This window comes from Jatropha curcas, chromosome 3 (assembly GCF_041381405.1).
Source record: "Jatropha curcas cultivar XTBG-Jc1 chromosome 3, XTBG_Jcur_1.0, whole genome shotgun sequence".
Taxonomy (NCBI): domain Eukaryota; kingdom Viridiplantae; phylum Streptophyta; class Magnoliopsida; order Malpighiales; family Euphorbiaceae; genus Jatropha; species Jatropha curcas.
In genome coordinates, this window is record NC_143153.1 from 14,804,176 (window position 1) to 14,824,978 (window position 20,803).

Genomic DNA, 20,803 nt, shown 5'->3' on the forward strand with positions numbered 1-20,803 from the left:
AAATGGCCTATAAATAGGCCATTTTCAGTCCAATTTTGACACCTCTTGTCTGTATTGACGGACGAAACCTTCTCCCTCTCACGCTCCTTGCGTCTTCTTTACCGCTTTTTGCATTTAATTTAATTTTATTGCATTTATATTGTGTTATTTGACCACTAAAATAAAATAAAATTAAAAATTAATTAATATACCTAAACGAGGAGCTAAATCTGGAGTTAAGAAGTGGCCGACGATTAAATCAGGTACGTAATTAAAATTCTGCCTATTTAATTTTAGCACTTCATGCATGCTTCTTTTCTACTCTTAATCATTCTATAACTGCATAAAAATGCATACACGTCAACTAAAGTCTTGCTTAATCAAAAATCAAACCTTTTACGGCCAAAAGTCGTAAAATCGAACCATTTTGGCGAAACGCCTTAAAATCAACACTTTCGACTAAAAGTCATAAAATCAAACCATTTTGGCGAAAAGCCTTAAGACCAACACATTTTGGCCGAAGGCCTCAAAATCAACCATTTTGGCGACAATCGCCTAAATCACACATTTTAGCAAATGAATTGCCTTAAAATCAACAATTTTGGCTTAAAGCCTTAAAATCGACATTTTTGGCAAAATGCCTCAAAATCAATCATTTTCGGTTTAAAACCGTAAAATCAACCATTTTAGCGACAAATCGCTTAAAATCGACATTTTTGGCAAAATGCCTCAAAATCAATCATTTTCGGTTTAAAACCGTAAAATCAACCATTTTAGCGACAAATCGCTTAAAATCGACATTTTTGGCAAAATGCCTCAAAATCAATCATTTTCGGTTTAAAACCGTAAAATCAACCATTTTAGCGACAAATCGCTTAAAATCGACATTTTTGGCAAAATGCCTCAAAATCAATCATTTTCGGTTTAAAACCGTAAAATCAACCATTTTAGCGACAAATCGCTTAAAATCGACATTTTGGCAAAATGCCTTAAAATCAATCATTTTCGGTTGAAAACTGTAAAATCAACCATTTTAGCGACAAATCGCTTAAAATCGACATTTTGGCAAAATGCCTTAAAATCAATCATTTACGGTTGAAAACCGTAAAATCAACCATTTTAGCGACAAATCGCTTAAAATCGACATTTTTGGCAAAATGCCTAAATCAATCAATTTTCGGCAAAATGCCTAAACAACATGCACAAAGCATACACAAAATCATGCACAAAGCATACACACTCATGCATAAAGCATACCCATTCAAAGCCCTTCAAAGAAGGCCTATCGAACTACGTTGACTTTGATCTTCCATTCAAACGGAAGTACGTAGGCACGTTCGGGATTTCACCCCGGGTGGCAAGTCGAAATCATCAAAATCACTCAAACATTTCATTAATCCATCATTCACCTTTCAAAGCATTCATCCATCGGTTAGTTCATCAGCATGACATAGTCTCGGGATCCACCTCGGGTTCGTAGATTGTGCCTTAAACATTGGGATAATTAATCTAGTAACTGGGTTAATTAAAAATGGAGTCATTCAGGGTTTTTTCCTAGTTTACCCTAAAATAATTAAACAAGGTGGCGACTCACACACTCACGTGCATTTCTTTCTTTTGTCATATGCATCACATGCCTATGTGCTTTTGGGGAAGGGGTTCACAGTTTGGCGACTCTGCTGGGGACAATTATGTAATCATTTTGCATAAAAGTGGACTACAATTGTTGTGAAAAACTAACCGGCCTTTCTTTAAGGTATTATTTTATTATGCTTTGTTTTGCAGGGTACCCTAATGCGAATCAAGTGTTCTTTCCTTAAGAATACTTGATAAATCCGGACTTAATGGAAAAATGTGATTAAGACATTAAAACTTGTTGATTTATTTGCACGATTGAGAATCCTTTTCTCCATTGCATAAAAAAATGAACTTCAAATGAATTTCTTCTCTTTCTGTTCAAACTTCTGAGTCTGGATAGCAAGTAGCGCTGATCGGCAGGTCTCTTTGATTATGTCGACGGACAGCCAAAGCGTCCTCCCTGTTACCGCAAACCATCCCTAATCCTTTTGGGGGTGGCACATGAGTATGCGTACCGTTGGACCCACGCGAAACTCTTTGTTTCACATGTGGTTAGGTATATCCATACTCAAGGTTCAAGGGTCCCTTAATAAGCCGATTCTCTATTTGTGTCATAGCCTATAGAACCTATCCTTTAGGACTATATGCACCCAATGGTACGAATCATCTCATTAAAATGAATTATGACGTGTTGTTGTGCGCATTCATGACATACCATAAGCATTAAAAAAAAAAAACAGAGAGAAGAGAGTGGAGGGACACAAAAATATCCTTCTGTTTGTCAGTCATGCACAGTTGGACAAAGAGTCGGTCTACCTCATATCAGCTACTCTGACACACAATACCGCCCACTATACCCTAATGCCATTACCCTTACGCTTACAGGTACCCCCTGTTCAAGTGTCAGCTACACCTATAGTGCTATCACCGACCTCACCAACTTCAACTGCACCAATGGCATCACTAGCTGACATCCAAACTCTCATGGAACAAATGGAAGCCAGAATACAAGCTAGGATGAATGAGGCATTGGCTGCCCAAAGAGCCTCTCTATTAGCTGAACTTAGTAGTGGTAATGGAAATGGGGCTTCGGTTGGGGGAAACGGTCATGCTACCTCCAGTCAAGGACCCGGTGCTGCATCTGCATCCTCAAATCCTGTCCCTAACTTGGATGACGTGCCTTCCAAAACTACTTCTGAATTGGAAGCTCAGAAAATGAGAGAAAAACTTGAATTGTTGGAAAGGTCTGTTACCGCCCTTAAAACACACAAAGAAGTGGTGGACATGGACTCCTTGTCTCTGTTCCCCGAAGCAAGGCTACCAACCAAGTTCAAAATGCCAAACATGGACAAATTTGATGGAACTACTTGTCCTAAAACTCATTTGAAAATGTATGTGGGTGCCCTTAACCCATTTGGATTGAGCAGCGAGCTCCTTGCTCAGTTGTTCCAACAATCTCTCACCGGTGCTGCATTAAGATGGTTTGTCAGTCTAGACCGATCTAAGATGAAGACTTGGGAGGACATCTGTAATGCATTCAACTCACAGTATCATTACAATATGGAAGTGGATGTAACCCGAAGAGAGCTAGAAACCACTAAACAAAGGAACAATGAACCTTTCTCCTCATTCCTTACGAGGTGGAGAGCCAAGGCCGCCCAAATGATTAACCGACCTTCTGAGCAAGAACAGGTGGACATAATAATAAAGAACCTACAGCCTGTCTACCAACACCAACTACAAACTCAATACCTACCATCGTTCCAGTCGCTCATTGCCACTGCTACGAAGGTAGAAGATTTACTTCAAATGGGACAATTGAAAGAAGACCCGGGGACCTCGAGATACAAAAAACCTAGCCAGCCCGGAAAAGTCCACGAAGTGGCAAGCATCACCCCCACAAATCCTTTACGTGTGGGAAATATGGGAAACATGCGAAATGGCAGTCAGTCAAGAAGAACATACACTGATCTCGGGATGCCAGTCCTTTTGGTATTTCGAGAAGCTGTCAAAGCAAACTACATCAAACCTTTGGAGGCAAGGCCACCACCCAACCCCTTACCAAGGAATTTCAAAGCCAACGAATACTGTGAGTACCACCAAGCACATGGGCATAAGACTGAAGCATGTTGGACGCTTAAGAACCGCATCCAAGACTTGGTAGACAACGGTTCAATTATTCCGAGAAGCAAACCCAACATTAACACTAATCCCTTGCCAAACCATGGGGTAAATGCTATTGTTTCTGACCAGGAATTGATAGATCCTTTCGACCTATTCCTAGGGATGAATGAAATCTGTGTCCTAGATCTGAATGACCTGACTGAGGAACTCGATGCTATAACCAGGAGCGGGAGACAATATGAACCATTAGTCTTGGACAAAGTCTCACATAACCCTTACCAAAGGACTGATGAACCAAAGGAAGATCCAGTGCTCTCACAGTTGAAAAAGACGCAAGCTAGGGTTTCGATTTGGGAACTTCTAGCATCCTCCTTTCCTCATCGCCAAGCTCTTTGCAAGGCTTTGAGTCAACTTCAAACATCGGTGGAAGTCAGCCCTGAAGTATTGGTATCCACACTCACCCAATCATCAAAGGTGCAAAGCATCGGATTTTCTGAGGATGACTTACCCAAGGAGGGAGACAGTCACAACGATGCCCTTTACATCACTGTTCAGACCAGAGATAAAACTGTGCCCATGGTTCTCATTGATAATGGGTCAGCACTGAACGTTTGCCCACTAAAGGTGGCAAGCTGCCTGGGATTGGAAGAAACAGATTTTATTCCGTCCGACCAGATAGTGAAAGCATATGACAGCACCCGGAGAGAAGTATTGGGGGTTGTTACACTAAAATTAGTGATTGGGCCAGCCATAATGGAGGTACCGTTCCAAGTCATTGATGTGCCCACCAGTTTCAACCTGCTATTAGGGCGGCCATGGATACATCACACCAAAGCAGTACCTTCCTCTTTGCACCAAAAGGTCAAATTCCCCTACGAAGGTAAGATTATAACGGTTCAAGGAGATGATTACAGTCAGCTCAAGAAAACCAAGGGCCAGCCCCTCTTTGAGGTCAACCCCGAAAATGCCAATTTTCCCCTCTCGGGATTTGAATATGACACTGTGCAGTTCATAGAAGGAAAGGCTGCGAACTCCCGAATTCTCTTTGATTTTGGGACAGTACAAATAAACTGCATAGTTCCTTTGATGCTAAAGATGTCCTACCTGCCAGGAATGAATATGGCAAGATTCGGGAAGAAATACCCCACGCTGCAAGCTTGGGAATGTCCAGTGAATGAAGGGACTTTCGGGCTAGGTTATTAGCCTACTAATGAAGACCGTGCTGAGAAAACCAGAAGAGGAAAGAAGAAAAGCATACAGATGCCATCACATTTTTTGACTCTGAATAGTCACTTTTGCAAATCGGGAGAGACGATTCCTTATCGTAGCTTCCAAGAACCATTTTACTACCCGGCAGCTAAGAAGATGCTACCTGGGTTAGAAATATTCTCTGATGTCTGGGGTAACGAGCCTGAAATAGTGACTGAACTGGAAGTGGAAGACTTCATGCAGCCTAGTCTCTTTGATGAAGTTGCAGTCATTACAGGAAATGATGGGGACCAAGACCTGCTGAGCCTGATCAAGCCAAAAGAAGGGCCTCTCACCAACTGGTACGCCGAGGAGGAGCGCACTGCTGATATACCCCCTCCCGAGTCAAACCTAGAGTCAAAATCTATAATCAAGTCCTGTACTGAGTCTGAGTCTGACCCCGAGTCTGAAACCGAGTCAGAGTCCAGTTCCAGTCCTGAGTCGTCTGTGTCAGATTTTGAAAATCCAGATTTCAAGTTTGATGTAATTTTTGAAGATGATTCTGTCATTATCAATAAAGGCTTGCAAATTATTGACTACCCCGCATGTCTATCTTTCCAAGCATTTCCAAGCAAAAATAATGAAAAAGAAATAAATGAAATGAAAAATGATAAAGAAAAAATAATAATTGGCAAAGAAGAAAATGAACATACATACATTGCATCTGACTGTGTGAACAGGGAACAGATCAGTGAATGCTTAAAGAAGTTTGCCGATTGCTTCATGTGGAAGGCAAGTGACATCACGGGAATTGACCCAGCAATAGCGGTGCACAAGATTCCAGTATACCCCGAGGCCAAGCCAGTGAAACAGAAGCTAAGAAGGCTGAAAACAGAATGGTCCTTGAAAATCAAGGAGGAAGTAGCCAAGCAACTGGAAAACAAGTTCATAGAACCCATTGCTTACCCAACATGGTTAGCAAATATTGTGCCGGTGCCGAAGAAAGATGGCAAAGTCAGAATGTGTGTGGACTATCGGGATTTAAATAAGGCATGTCCGAAGGACGACTTCCCCCTGCCGCATATTGACTTGTTAGTGGACAGAATGGCGGGACACGAGATGGTCTCCTTGACCGATCTCGCTGTCGGATACAATCAAATAATGATGCATGTGCCAGACAAAGAGAAAACGGCGTTCATCACGGAATGGGGAACCTACTGCTACAGAGTTATGCCTTTTGGGCTTAAAAATGCCGGGGCAACCTATCAAAGAATGGCGACAGCCATCTTCCATGACATGATTCATGAAGAAGTAGAAGTGTACGTGGACGATATGGTTGTTAAATCAAAAACAGCTGAAGAGCATACGATAGCACTTGAGAAGTTCTTCCTTAGACTTCAAAAGTACAATTTAAAGCTCAACCCGGCAAAATGTCTGTTTGGAGCTACATCCGGAGTATTTCTGGGGCATATGGTCAGCCGAAAGGGCATAGAGATTGACCCTTCAAAAGCCAAAGCCATTCTGGAAATGCCAGCACCAAGAACGGAAAAGGAAGTTCGAGGTTTCCTGGGAAGGCTACAGTACATCAGCCGGTTCATCAATCAATTGGCCGATACTTGTAGTCCGATTTTCAAATTGCTCAGGAAAGGAGTAGCTGTAAAATGGAATGAGGATTGTCAAAAAGCTTTCGACCAAGTCAAGCAATATCTGTTATCCCCACCAGTCTTACAGCCACCAAGGCTAGGAAAGCCTTTGCTGTTGTACCTATCAGTGACAGAAGAAGCTATGGGTGCAATGTTAGCTCAGCAAGCAGAAGATACGAGGGTAGAAAATGCCGTGTATTACCTTAGCAAGAGGATGCTAGAATACGAATTAAAGTACAATAAAGTAGAGAAGTTGTGTCTCGCTCTAGTCTGGGCCTGTACCAAGCTACAGCACTACCTCTCGTCTTACGCTACGTACGTTATTTCTGAGTCGAACCCCTTGAAATTCCTTATGGAGAGGCCGGTTCTTGACTGTAAGATGGCAAAGTGGGTATCAGTACTTGCAGCTTATGACCTAAAATTTGTACAACGGAAGGCCGTGAAAGGCGGTGCGTTAGCTGATCAATTAGCTGAATTACCGGTCGGAGACCAAATGCTGGAAGTGGAATTTCCTGATGAAGACTTGTTAAGCTTAGAAAGTGAAGTCTGGGAGATGTACTTCGATGGAGCTTCGAATTACCATGGAAATGGGGTCGGAGTTGTATTCAAAACTCCTTGTGGAGAATACATCCCAATCGCAGTCAAATTGGATTTCAACTGCACTAACAATGAAGCCGAGTATGAAGCTTGCATAAGAGGGTTAGAAGCAGCCTTGGAAAAGGAGATAAAGATCCTCAAGGTTTTCAGAGATTCCAACTTAATAGTCTCCCAGGCTTTGAGGAAATGGAAAATTAAAGAAGAGCGTTTGGTTCCTTACCTACAACGCTTGGATGAATTGGCGCAACAATTTGATGGTTTATCCTTCCATTACTTACCACGAGCCAAAAATCAGTTTGCAGATGCTCTAGCCACTCTAGCCTCCATGGTCAATGTAGAAGAGGATCGAATCATTCGACCCTTGACAGTGCGGCTACAGAAACAGCCAGCACATATCATGAATTTGGTCGACGATAAGCCCTGGTATTGGGATATACAGAATTATCTTCAGAACGAAGCCTACCCGGAGGGATCTACCAAAACTGATCAACGGACATTGAGACAGTTAGCATCCGGATATTTCCTTACTGAGGGAGTTCTATACAAAAGAAGTTGGAATGGCCTGCACCTAAGGTGCGTTGATGAGGAAGAAGCTCAAACCGTCATGGATTCCTTACATAACGGGGAGTCCGGCCCACACATGCACGGGGTAGCCTTGGCTCGAAAAATCATGAACCTAGGTTATTACTGGTCAACCATGAAGGCGGATTGTGTGAGGCATGCGCAGAAGTGCCACGAATGTCAAATTTTTGCCAAATTGCAAAAACAGCCTCCGGTCAATCTGAATCCTATCGCTTCACCATGGCCTTTCGCGACCTGGGGCATAGACGTGATCGGAAAAATCCACCCGAAGGCTTCCAACGGTCACCAATTCATTTTGGTTGCTATAGATTATTTCACTAAGTGGATCGAGGCAACCTCTTATTCGATTCTGAACGCCAAGAAGGCAGCACAGTTCGTTCGTACCAACATCCTTTGCAGGTATGGAACGCCATTCGAGATCACCACGGATAATGGAGCTCACTTCCAGGGTGAATTTGCTAATTTGTTGAAAGAGACGAAAATCCAACATCATAAGTCCTCACCCTATCGTCCACAAACAAACGGGGCTGTAGAAGCTGCAAATAAGGCCATAAAAGTCATTTTGCAAAAGACAATTAAGAAGCACAAAGCTTGGCATGAACAGTTGCCGAATGCCTTATGGGGATATAGGACTTCAATTAGAACACCTACTGGGGCAACCCCGTATTCCTTAGTATATGGCATGGAAGCAGTATTGCCTATTGAGCTGGAAGTTCAGTCGGCGAGGGTTATCCGGGAAAGCCAGATCAGTGAAGCAAATTGGGTCGAGAATTATCATTTGCAACTCTTGGGTATGGATGAAAAGCGATTGCGAGCAATCCACCAAACTCAAGTTTATCAAAGAAGAATGGCGCGACATTTTAACAAGAGGGTCAAAGACCGGAAACTGGAAGAAGGTTGTTTGGTTCTGAAGGAAATTAGACAACCGGTCATAGATCCACGGGGGAAGTTCCGTCCTCATTGGGCTGGACCGTATGTGTTGAAGAAGATCTTGTCGGGCGGAGCCGTTATTTTGACTGATTTGGATGGCTTGGAGTTCACTAATCCATGTAATTTAGATCAGTTAAAAAGATATTTTGTGTAAATTGTAGTCATTTGCATAATGTAAAACGAACTACATTAGGCCTGATTCTCTTCGGAAAAAAGAAATTATATATCGGAGATATGTAGGCAGCCCTCATTGGGTACGGTCTAAACATTAATAAAAATCATCATTTTATCGTTCTTTCTTCTTTGCTAATAAAAAAAAATATAAATGAATAAAAAAATAATAAAATGAAAAAATAAAAAAAAAAAAAAAAACCCGCTAAGTCGAAAAACCCGAAAGGGCGGCTTAGGCAAAAATCGGGGCCCGCTAAGTTGAAAACCCGAAAAGGGCGGCTTAGGCAAAAGTGGGTAGCTCGCTAAGTCGAAAACCCGAAAGGGCGGCTTAGGCAAAAATCAGTGCTTGAATAAATAAAGTTGGAAGATGCTTGGAAAGCTTAAACGTCAAATGACATGCCCAATTGAAAGCCCTAAAGTTAAACAGTCCAAAGTCAAACAGAAAACCAAAGAGACCAAGAAAAATAAATAATAAAGTCCAAATCCAAAGGAACATACATCCAAAATTCCAAATAACACCCAAAACCCAAAGCCAAAGTCCCCAACGAAAAGTCAAAAGAGTTAAAACAAAGCCAAAACACCAAAAGTCCAAAAGCCTATTAGAGTCTAGGTACCCCGTCGCCTCCGTGGGGCAACGTCCTCTGAGTCATCCCCAGTTCCCGAACTCTCTCCAACATTTCCTGTCTGGGGAGCCAACAGAATCTTCTCATCAGTCCCAGCCTCATTACCAGCGTCAGCCTGAGTCCAACCTTCAAGTACACTCAGCAGTGCATTCCTCCTCAGCTTCTCAACTGGCCAGACAATGGTCATAAACCAAGACCGGTACTCAGGGGAAGTCTGAATACCAGCAGGATTAGGTGAAGGTCTAACCATATGATGGTCCCTAACCCAGGCCCTAAGGACGGCTCGAGTAACTCCCGGAGTGATGGCTGAATCAGCTAGGGAATCATCCATGGTCGGAACAGTCTGATCTATCCCCATCTGTCTCAGAACGCGCGAAGCACAATACCAAGTACAGTGTGTAAGGCCTAAAAGGTAAACCCGAGCATGACAAGAGCTAACCTAGATAAAGCAGGTGGTGTCATACCAGGGAACAAACCACAATACCTCGTTTGGACCCAATTCAATCAGCCATGAGGTCCATGCGTCAGCAGACGGGTGTGTGATCAAGATCCTCCGCATACGATACTGAGAAGGGTTGTAAGGCAAACGGGTAGGAGCAGCGACCACTTGAAGGTGATCTTTCAACCAAACCTGAGTAATGGATCCTTTCTATTACAAGGGAATGAACCAAAACAATAAGTAAGGAAGAGATGAGAAGAAAAGAAGTACCTGGAGAATAATCGGGGAAACCGTCCAGTCCTCGAAGCCTAAAGCAGCTCTGTCAAGGCTCCTGATAGTTTCTGCTAGCACAATGCCACCAATGCAACCCATGTCCTCCATCTGTCGAATCATAGGGCAAAATCGCAGATCCCCGAAGCCTGGGTCCTTATTAAACAAGAAACCAGATAATAAGCAAAATACAAAAGCCCGCATCCTAAGCCTCATCCGGTCTGGGTCATCTGAAAGAACCTCTGAAAATTCATCAATCGGGGGCAGCAGAATCGCCTTCTGGTCGTCAACAATCATCGCCCTAGCTTGTGGCCGGCTGAATTGAAATAAACTTTCAAATGACCGAACATACCCGACTTTAACCTCATGCCTAACTAAAGGGGCATTAGGGTCACACCCTATGATAGCACAAAACTCCTCGAAAAGAGGACACATCTCCTCCATCATGGCCCCGAACCGAAAAACGTGGGCCTCAGGGTCCCAGAGTCTGATACAGGCCCATAAAAAGTTCCAGTCGATCACTACCCCCCTAAGGGTAATGATAGGAGAGAGGCCATACCTCTTCAAGTTGATCTTTTCAACTTTGGAGAGACTCCTAGCCCAGCTGTGCATGCTATGATTGAAAGAAGGATTCATTCTTTGGAAAAGATAAACACGGAGAGAAAAGAAGAAGAGAGAAGATAAGGAATGAGTGAAAAGCCGAAACAAAGAATAAGCCTTTATAGGAGAAAAAACACCAAATGAAGGCGGCAGCAGCCGCCGAATGAAGGCGGTAGCAGCCGCCGAATTGCCACTAAATGACGGCGGCAGCAACCGCCGAATTACTGCCGAATGATGGCGGTAGCGACCGCCACACACACAAAAAAAAAAAAAAAAAAAAAAAAAAAAAAAAAAGAAGAAGAAAAAGGAAAAAGAGAGTATTTTGTCTATAAGATGAAGACGTATGGTAGGAAATGCTGTACGGAAGACGTAAATTGGCCAAGTCTGAATGAAGCGACCCGGTAGCCTCTGTCACAGCCCGGGGAGCCCTGGAATGGCCGACCGAGTGGCTAGGGCCGGCTTGAGATGAACCTTCAGCCCGAGTAGAAGAAGACAGATCAGTCGTAGGCCTCCTCTTTGGAGTCCTACTCGAAGAACCAGCGGCCCAAGAAGAGCGGGTAGTGGGCAGATGGAAAGAAGCTGATCTCTGAAAACTATCAAGCCGCGATCCAATAGGCTGCATCAGAAAGAGTCTGCAGAACTCAGCATAATCTCCCTCCAAGATAAACTCTCCATACGGAATACCCTCAGTGTGCACATCAGTGAGAGTCATCTGTCTGCCCGTTCGCATGTCCCCGGGAGGAGGATAAGGGATGGAACGACAGCTCCTCATCTGAAAGCCTACTCTCTCGCCCAGGTAATATCGTCTCAGGACGGGATGCGACAGGATCACCCTCCGCCGAGACAAGTCGTCTGACCGCTGAAAATGAGGATCAACCTGGATCCAGCTCTGTAGGCGAATGGCCATAGCCCCCACTTCAACCTATAAAAGACACCAATATGTTGATAAATCTTTTTTATTCAACGTATTCGAGAATTACTGAATACATACCTGCGCCGGGCTACACGTATCAAAAAAGGTTCTCAGATCTTTTAGCAAGTGCTTATGCCGACTGGTATGAAGGTTTGTTCGGTACCATCTCCAAGCCAAAGGTACCAGCCCTAATCCGAGATCTGCATGAATTTGCTCCGGGCGAGTGTAAGGAAAATACTCAAATGCCCAAATCTGCAACAAAGAAGAAATGAGAATCAAAAGAGGGCTAATAATGTAGAAAAATATACAGAGTGTTCTTCGCATTACCTCCCAGAAGTAATAGGTCCCACTGAGTTTACAGTGGCTCCGACTCAGACCACACATGTCATCATACATACGGCTCAGAATAGCGCCAGCCCAGTCATACTCCGTGAGATGGGCTAGGTTTTCTAAACTCTTCAAGATAGAAGGATTAAACCTTTCTTTCCTGTTGGACCAAAAAGTCGAAGCAAACATCAGCAACAAAGTGAATCGGGCCACCTGAGTAGCCGTCAGCTCTCCCCGCCTATGTCTAGCATAAATACCGGGAGCTTGGAGATATAGCCAGCGCCTGGGAACACTCAAAGCTGGAATAGCAGAACCGGGCCCGACAATCCGAGGCAGGTCTATACCAATCAATTCCGTCATCCGATCAGGGGAGATCTCTGTCCTCCAGTCATCATATAATTCAATCGTCCGAATACCAAAAGGGATTCCGGTAATCACAGAAAAATCCACAGGGGTCATTGTCATCTCGCCCCAAGAAAAATGAAAAGTGTTGGTAGTGTCCCACCATCTCTCGGCCAAAGCACCCAGCAGCTCCTTGTGACTATTTCGGCCAGCATCAAAATGCCTCAAGTAGCCCAGACGGGACGGATTGATGATTGCCCCGACCGGGTGGCTCGGATCCAATATCTCGATCGGGATTTCAGACATAGAATTCTCAGCCACATCCAATTTTATGTAAGGATCCTAAAAGGTAAAGTAATATAAGAGTTGTCCCTTGGTTCTTTACTAAGGATAATATCTTAGCATGCATACTAATAAAACAGCAAATATAGAAAATAAAAAATTCACATTTCCGGCCACACAGGCCCGAAAATTCACAATTCGGCCACAGAGGCCCACAAATCACAAATCAGGCCACAGAGGCCCAAAATTCACATTTTCGGCCACGCAGGCCCGAAAATTCACAATCCGGCCACAGAGGCCCACAAATCACAAATCAGGCCACAGAGGCCCAAAATTCACATTTTCGGCCACATAGGCCCGAAAATTCACAATTCGGCCACAGAGGCCCAAAATTCACATTTTCGGCCACACAGGCCCGAAAATTCACAATCCGGCCACAGAGGCCCACAAATCACAAATCAGGCCACAGAGGCCCAAAATTCACATTTTCGGCCACACAGGCCCGAAAATTCACAATTCGGCCACAGAGGCCCAAAATTCACATTTTCGGCCACACAGGCCCGAAAATTCACAATCCGGCCACAGAGGCCCACAAATCACAAATCAGGCCACAGAGGCCCAAAATTCACACTTTCGGCCACACAGGCCCGAAAAATCACAATCAGGCCACAGAGGCCCAAAATTCACATTTTCGGCCACACAGTCCCGAAAATTCACAAATCAGGCCACAGAGGCCCAAAATTCACATTTTCGGCCACACAGGCCCGAAAATTCACAATCCGGCCTAAGGCCCGAAAATTCCCAACTTTAGCCTGAAAAAGATGATAATAATGCCATCAAGGTAGGCTTACCTGGGCAAAGATGCCAGTTACGGAGGCATGAGTGTTATTGTCCGCCGTAAGGTTGACCTCGTCAAGCGAGATCCCTAGAGACCCCAGGTACTCCTCACCGCTCAGATCAGAAGAAGCCATGAAAAAAAAAGAGAGAGACAAAACAATTTTGAAGCTTTAAAAGTTGAGAGAATTTGAGAGAGTTCCTTAGGTTAGAAAGTTTAGAATGAATGAAAATGAGTTTTTTCAAGCTATTTATAAGCAAATGATCAAGAGGCGGGTCTTCTGGACGCGTCCAGTTTTCGCCTACAAAATTTGCGTTTCAGACAACCACCGACTCCCATAAATCATTTTTATGGTCGACGGTGGGGGACAACTGTGAATACCCAAATTTTGAGGCTCAGAAAGCCTGTTTTCCCGGACTGCAAACAGTCCGCCGGACCGGAGGCTATTTCGGAAATTCACCGAAAATATGTCAATATGGTACTTAAAACGTCCGGAATATTGCGAGGATCGCGGAACAGGTCCCGGAATATTTTTCGGAGGTCCGGAACTCCCAAAAAGGCCCTCGGAACGAGGCACGGTTTCCACACCGGCCACGGCGGAACCTGCCGCCGGCCACGGCGGAGCCGGCCGCCGGGCATGGCGGCAGCAGCCGCCCAACCTGGGCGGCAGCAGCCGCCCCATTACCTGGGCAAGGCCTGCCGCCCAGCCGCGAGGCCTGCCGCCCCGCGGGGGCGAGGCCTTTCGCCCAGCGCGGCGGGGCCTGCGCGCTCGCGGGCGAGGCCTGGCGCCAGCGCCGCGATCCTGCGCCCAGCGCGCACGGGGCCCTTCCGCGCGCGCTGGCGAGGCCTGTCGCCCCGCGCGGCGGCCTGCCTGCGCTCTCTGCAGCATCCTCCCATCTCGCTCTTGTCCTCTCCATCCTCTCTTTCCTTCTTCGCTCATCTGGTCTCCTTTCTCCCCTCTCTTTCTTCCTTCTCGCTCCGTCTTGCTATCCTTTCTCCCCTCTCTTTCTATTCTTTCCTCCCCACGCGCGGGGCTTGTCGCCCCGACAGGCGGGCCTGTTCCCCCCACGCCCCTGGGCGGCACCTGCCGCCCAGCTTGGGCGACACCTGCCGCCCGACCAGGCGGGGCCTGCCGCCCCACCGACTGGGCGGCAGCTGCCGCCCTCCCAGGCGGCACCCCCCGCCCAGCATGGGCAGGCCTGCCGCCCCACCGACAGGGCGGCAGCTGCCGCCCTCCTGGGCGGCACCTGCCGCCCAGCCCCCAGGCGGCAGCTGCCGCCCTCCCGGCGGCACCTGCCGCCCGGGACCCGAAAATGGCCTATAAATAGGCCATTTTCAGTCCAATTTTGACACCTCTTGTCTGTATTGACGGACGAAACCTTCTCCCTCTCACGCTCCTTGCGTCTTCTTTACCGCTTTTTGCATTTAATTTAATTTTATTGCATTTATATTGTGTTATTTGACCACTAAAATAAAATAAAATTAAAAATTAATTAATATACCTAAACGAGGAGCTAAATCTGGAGTTAAGAAGTGGCCGACGATTAAATCAGGTACGTAATTAAAATTCTGCCTATTTAATTTTAGCACTTCATGCATGCTTCTTTTCTACTCTTAATCATTCTATAACTGCATAAAAATGCATACACGTCAACTAAAGTCTTGCTTAATCAAAAATCAAACCTTTTACGGCCAAAAGTCGTAAAATCGAACCATTTTGGCGAAACGCCTTAAAATCAACACTTTCGACTAAAAGTCATAAAATCAAACCATTTTGGCGAAAAGCCTTAAGACCAACACATTTTGGCCGAAGGCCTCAAAATCAACCATTTTGGCGACAATCGCCTAAATCACACATTTTAGCAAATGAATTGCCTTAAAATCAACCATTTTAGCGACAAATCGCTTAAAATCGACATTTTTGGCAAAATGCCTCAAAATCAATCATTTTCGGTTTAAAACCGTAAAATCAACCATTTTAGCGACAAATCGCTTAAAATCGACATTTTTGGCAAAATGCCTCAAAATCAATCATTTTCGGTTTAAAACCGTAAAATCAACCATTTTAGCGACAAATCGCTTAAAATCGACATTTTTGGCAAAATGCCTCAAAATCAATCATTTTCGGTTTAAAACCGTAAAATCAACCATTTTAGCGACAAATCGCTTAAAATCGACATTTTTGGCAAAATGCCTTAAAATCAATCATTTTCGGTTGAAAACCGTAAAATCAACCATTTTAGCGACAAATCGCTTAAAATCGACATTTTGGCAAAATGCCTTAAAATCAATCATTTACGGTTGAAAACCGTAAAATCAACCATTTTAGCGACAAATCGCTTAAAATCGACATTTTTGGCAAAATGCCTAAATCAATCAATTTTCGGCAAAATGCCTAAACAACATGCACAAAGCATACACAAAATCATGCACAAAGCATACACACTCATGCATAAAGCATACCCATTCAAAGCCCTTCAAAGAAGGCCTATCGAACTACGTTGACTTTGATCTTCCATTCAAACGGAAGTACGTAGGCACGTTCGGGATTTCACCCCGGGTGGCAAGTCGAAATCATCAAAATCACTCAAACATTTCATTAATCCATCATTCACCTTGCAAAGCATTCATCCATCGGTTAGTTCATCAGCATGACATAGTCTCGGGATCCACCTCGGGTTCGTAGATTGTGCCTTAAACATTGGGATAATTAATCTAGTAACTGGGTTAATTAAAAATGGAGTCATTCAGGGTTTTTTCCTAGTTTACCCTAAAATAATTAAACAAGGTGGCGACTCACACACTCACGTGCATTTCTTTCTTTTGTCATATGCATCACATGCCTATGTGCTTTTGGGGAAGGGGTTCACAGTTTGGCGACTCTGCTGGGGACAATTATGTAATCATTTTGCATAAAAGTGGACTACAATTGTTGTGAAAAACTAACCGGCCTTTCTTTAAGGTATTATTTTATTATGCTTTGTTTTGCAGGGTACCCTAATGCGAATCAAGTGTTCTTTCCTTAAGAATACTTGATAAATCCGGACTTAATGGAAAAATGTGATTAAGACATTAAAACTTGTTGATTTATTTGCACGATTGAGAATCCTTTTCTCCATTGCATAAAAAAATGAACTTCAAATGAATTTCTTCTCTTTCTGTTCAAACTTCTGAGTCTGGATAGCAAGTAGCGCTGATCGGCAGGTCTCTTTGATTATGTCGACGGACAGCCAAAGCGTCCTCCCTGTTACCGCAAACCATCCCTAATCCTTTTGGGGGTGGCACATGAGTATGCGTACCAAGCTACAGCACTACCTCTCGTCTTACACTACGTACGTTATTTCTGAGTCGAACCCCTTGAAATTCCTTATGGAGAGGCCGGTTCTTGACTGTAAGATGGCAAAGTGGGTATCAGTACTTGCAGCTTATGACCTAAAGTTTGTACAACGGAAGGCCGTGAAAGGCGGTGCTTTAGCTGATCAATTAGCTGAATTACCGGTCGGAGACCAAATGCTGGAAGTAGAATTTCCTGATGAAGACTTGTTAAGCTTAGAAAGTGAAGTCTGGGAGATGTACTTCGATGGAGCTTCGAATTACCATGGAAATGGGGTCGGAGTTGTATTCAAAACTCCTTGTGGAGAATACATCCCAATCGCAGTCAAATTGGATTTCAACTGCACTAACAATGAAGCCGAGTATGAAGCTTGCATAAGAGGGTTGGAAGCAGCCTTGGAAAAGGAGATAAAGATCCTCAAGCTTTTCGGAGATTCCAACTTAATAGTCTCCCAGGCTTTAAGGAAATGGAAAATTAAAGAAGAGCGTTTGGTTCCTTACCTACAACGCTTGGATGAATTGGCTCAACAATTTGATGGTTTATCCTTCCATTACTTGCCACGAGCCAAAAATCAGTTTGCAGATGCTCTAGCCACTCTAGCCTCCATGGTCAATGTAGAAGAGGATCGAATCATTCGACCCTTGACAGTGCGGCTACAGAAATAGCCAGCACATATCATGAATTTGGTCGACGATAAGCCCTGGTATTGGGATATACAGAATTATCTTCAGAATGAAGTTTACCCAGAGGGATCCACCAAAACTGATCAACGGACTTTGAGACAACTAGCATCCAGATATTTCCTTACTGGGGGAATTCTGTACAAAAGAAGTTGGAATGGCCTGCACCTAAGGTGCGTTGATGAGGAAGAAGCTCAAACCATCATGGATTCCTTACATAACGGGGAGTCCGGCCCACACATGCACGGGATAGCCTTGGCTCGAAAAATCATGAACCTAGGTTATTACTGGTCAACCATGAAGGCAGATTGTGTGAGGCATGCGCAGAAGTGCCACGAATGTCAAATTTTTGCTAAATTGCAAAAACAGCCTCCGGTCAATCTGAATCCTATCACTTCGCCATGGCCTTTCGCGACCTGGGGCATAGACGTGATCGGAAAAATCCACCCGAAGGCCTCTAACGGTCATCAATTCATCCTGGTTGCTGTAGATTATTTCACTAAGTGGATCGAGGCAGCCTCTTATTCGATTCTGAATGCCAAGAAGGCAGCACAGTTCGTTCGTACCAACATCCTTTGCAGGTACGGAACGCCATTTGAGATCACCACGGATAATGGAGCTCACTTCCAGGGTGAATTTGCTAATTTGTTGAAAGAGATGAGAATCCAACATCATAAGTCCTCACCCTATCGTCCACAAACAAACAGGGCTGTAGAAGCTGCAAATAAGGCCATAAAAGTTATTTTGCAAAAAACAATTAAGAAGCACAAAGCTTGGCATGAACAGTTGCCGAATGCCTTATGGGGATATAGGACTTCTATTAGAACACCTACTGGGGCAACCCCGTATTCCTTAGTATATGGCATGGAAGCAGTATTGCCTATTGAGCTGGAAGTTCAGTCGGCGAGGGTTATCCGGGAAAGCCAGATCAGTGAAGCAAATTGGGCTGAGAATTATCATTTGCAGCTCTTGGGTATGGATGAAAAGCAATTGCGAGCAATCCACCAAACTCAAATTTATCAAAGAAGAATGGCGCGACATTTTAACAAGAGGGTCAAAGACCGGAAACTGGAAGAAGGTTGTTTGGTTCTGAAGGAAATTAGACAACCGGTCATAGATCCACGGGGGAAGTTCCGTCCTCATTGGGCTGGACCGTATGTGTTGAAGAAGATCTTGTCAGGCGGAGCCGTTATTTCGACTGATTTGGATGGCTTGGAATTCACTAATCCATGTAATTTAGATCAGTTAAAGAGATATTTTGTGTAAATTGTAATCATTTGCATAATGTAAAACGAACTACATTAGACCTGATTCTCTTCGGAAAAAAGAAATTATATATCGAAGATATGTAGGCAGCCCTCATTGGGTACGGTCTAAACATTAATAAAAAAAAAAAACAAAACATACCATTTCATAATTCTTTCTTTTGCCGATAATAATAAAAAAAAACCCGCTAAGTTGAAAACCCGAAAGGGCGGCTTAGGCAAAAATCGGGGTCCGCTAAGTTGAAAACCCGAAAAGGGCGTCTTAGGCAAAAATGGGTAGCTCGCTAAGTTGAAAACCCGAAAGGGCGACTTAGGCAAAAATCAGAGCTTGAATAAATAAAGTTGGAAAATGCTTGGAAAGCTTAAAAGTCAAATGACATGCCCAATTAAAAGCAATAAAGTCAAATAGTCCAAAGTCAAGCAGAAAACTAAACAAAGTAGAGTCCACATCCAAATAAAACATACATCCAAAAATCCAATGCCAAAACACCAAAATCCACACCCAAAGTCCCAAGTAAAGGACAAAAGAGTTCAAACAAAGCCAAAACACCAAGAGTCCAAAAGCCTATTAGAGCCTAGGTACCCCGTCGCCTCCGTGGGGCAACGTCCTCCGAGTCATCCTCAGTTCCCAAACTCTCTCCAACATTTCCCGTCTGGGGAGCCAACAGAATCTTCTCATCAGTCCCAGTCTCATTACCAGCGTCAGCCTGAGTCCAACCTTCAAGTACACCCAGCAGTGCGTTCCTCCTCAGCTTCTCAACTGGCCAGACAATGGTCATAAACCAAGACCGGTACTCAGGAGAAGTCTGAATACCAGCAGGATTAGGTGAAGGTCTAACCATATGATGGTCCCTAGCCCAGGCCCTAAGGACGGCTCGAGTAACTCTCGGAGTGATGGCTGAATCAGCTAGAGAGTCATCCACAATCGGGACAGTCTGATCTATTCCCATCTGCCTCATAACGCGCGAAGCACAATACCAAGTACAGTGTGTAAGGCCTAAAAGGTAAACCCGAGCATGACGAGAGCTAACCTGGATAAAGCAGGTGGTGTCATACCAGGGAACAAACCACAATACCTCGTTTGGACCTAATTCAATCAGCCATGAGGTCCATGCGTCAGCAGACGGGTGTGTGATCAAGATCCTCCGCATACGATATTGAGAAGGGTTGTAAGGCAAACGGGTAGGAGCAGCGACCACTTGAAGGTGATCCTTCAACCAAACCTGAGTAATGGATCCTTTCTATTACAAGGGAATGAACCAAAACAATAAGTAAGAAAAAAATGAGAGGAAAATACCTGGAGTATAATCGGGGAAACTGTCCAGTCCTCGAAGCCTAGAGCAGCTCTGTCAAGGCTCCTGATGGTTTCTGCCAGCACAATGCCGCCAATGCAGCTCATGTCCTCCATCTGTCGAATCATAGGGCAAAATCGCAGATCCCCGAAGCCTGGGTCCTTGTTAAACAAGAAACCAGATAATAAGCAAAATACAAAAGCCCGAATCCTCAGCCTCATCCGGTCTGGGTCATCTGAAAGAACCTCTGAAAATTCATCAATCAGGGGCAGCAGAATTGCCTTCTGGTCGTCAACAATCATGGCCTTAGCTTGTGGCCGGCTGAATTGAAATAAACTTTCAAATGACCGAACATACCCGACTTTAACCTCATGCCTGACTAAAGGGGCATTAGGGTCACACCCTATGATAGCACAAAACTCCTCGAAAAGAGGACACATCTCCTCCATCATGGCCCCGAACCGAAAAACGTGGGCCTCAGGGTCCCAGAGTCTGATACAGGCCCATAAAAAGTTCCAGTCGATCACTACCCCCCTAAGGGTAATGATAGGAGAGAGGCCATACCTCTTCAAGTTGATCTTTTCAACTTTGGAGAGACTCCTAGCCCAGTTGTGCATGCTATGATTGAAAGAAGGATTCATTCTTTAGAAAAGATAAACACAGAGAGAAAAGAAGAAGAGAGAAGATAAGGAATGAGTGAAGAGCCGAAACAAAGAACAAGCTTTTATAGGAGAAAATGCACCGAATGAGGGCGGCAGCAGCCGCCGAATGATGGCGACAGCAGCCGCCGAATTGCCACCGAATGACGG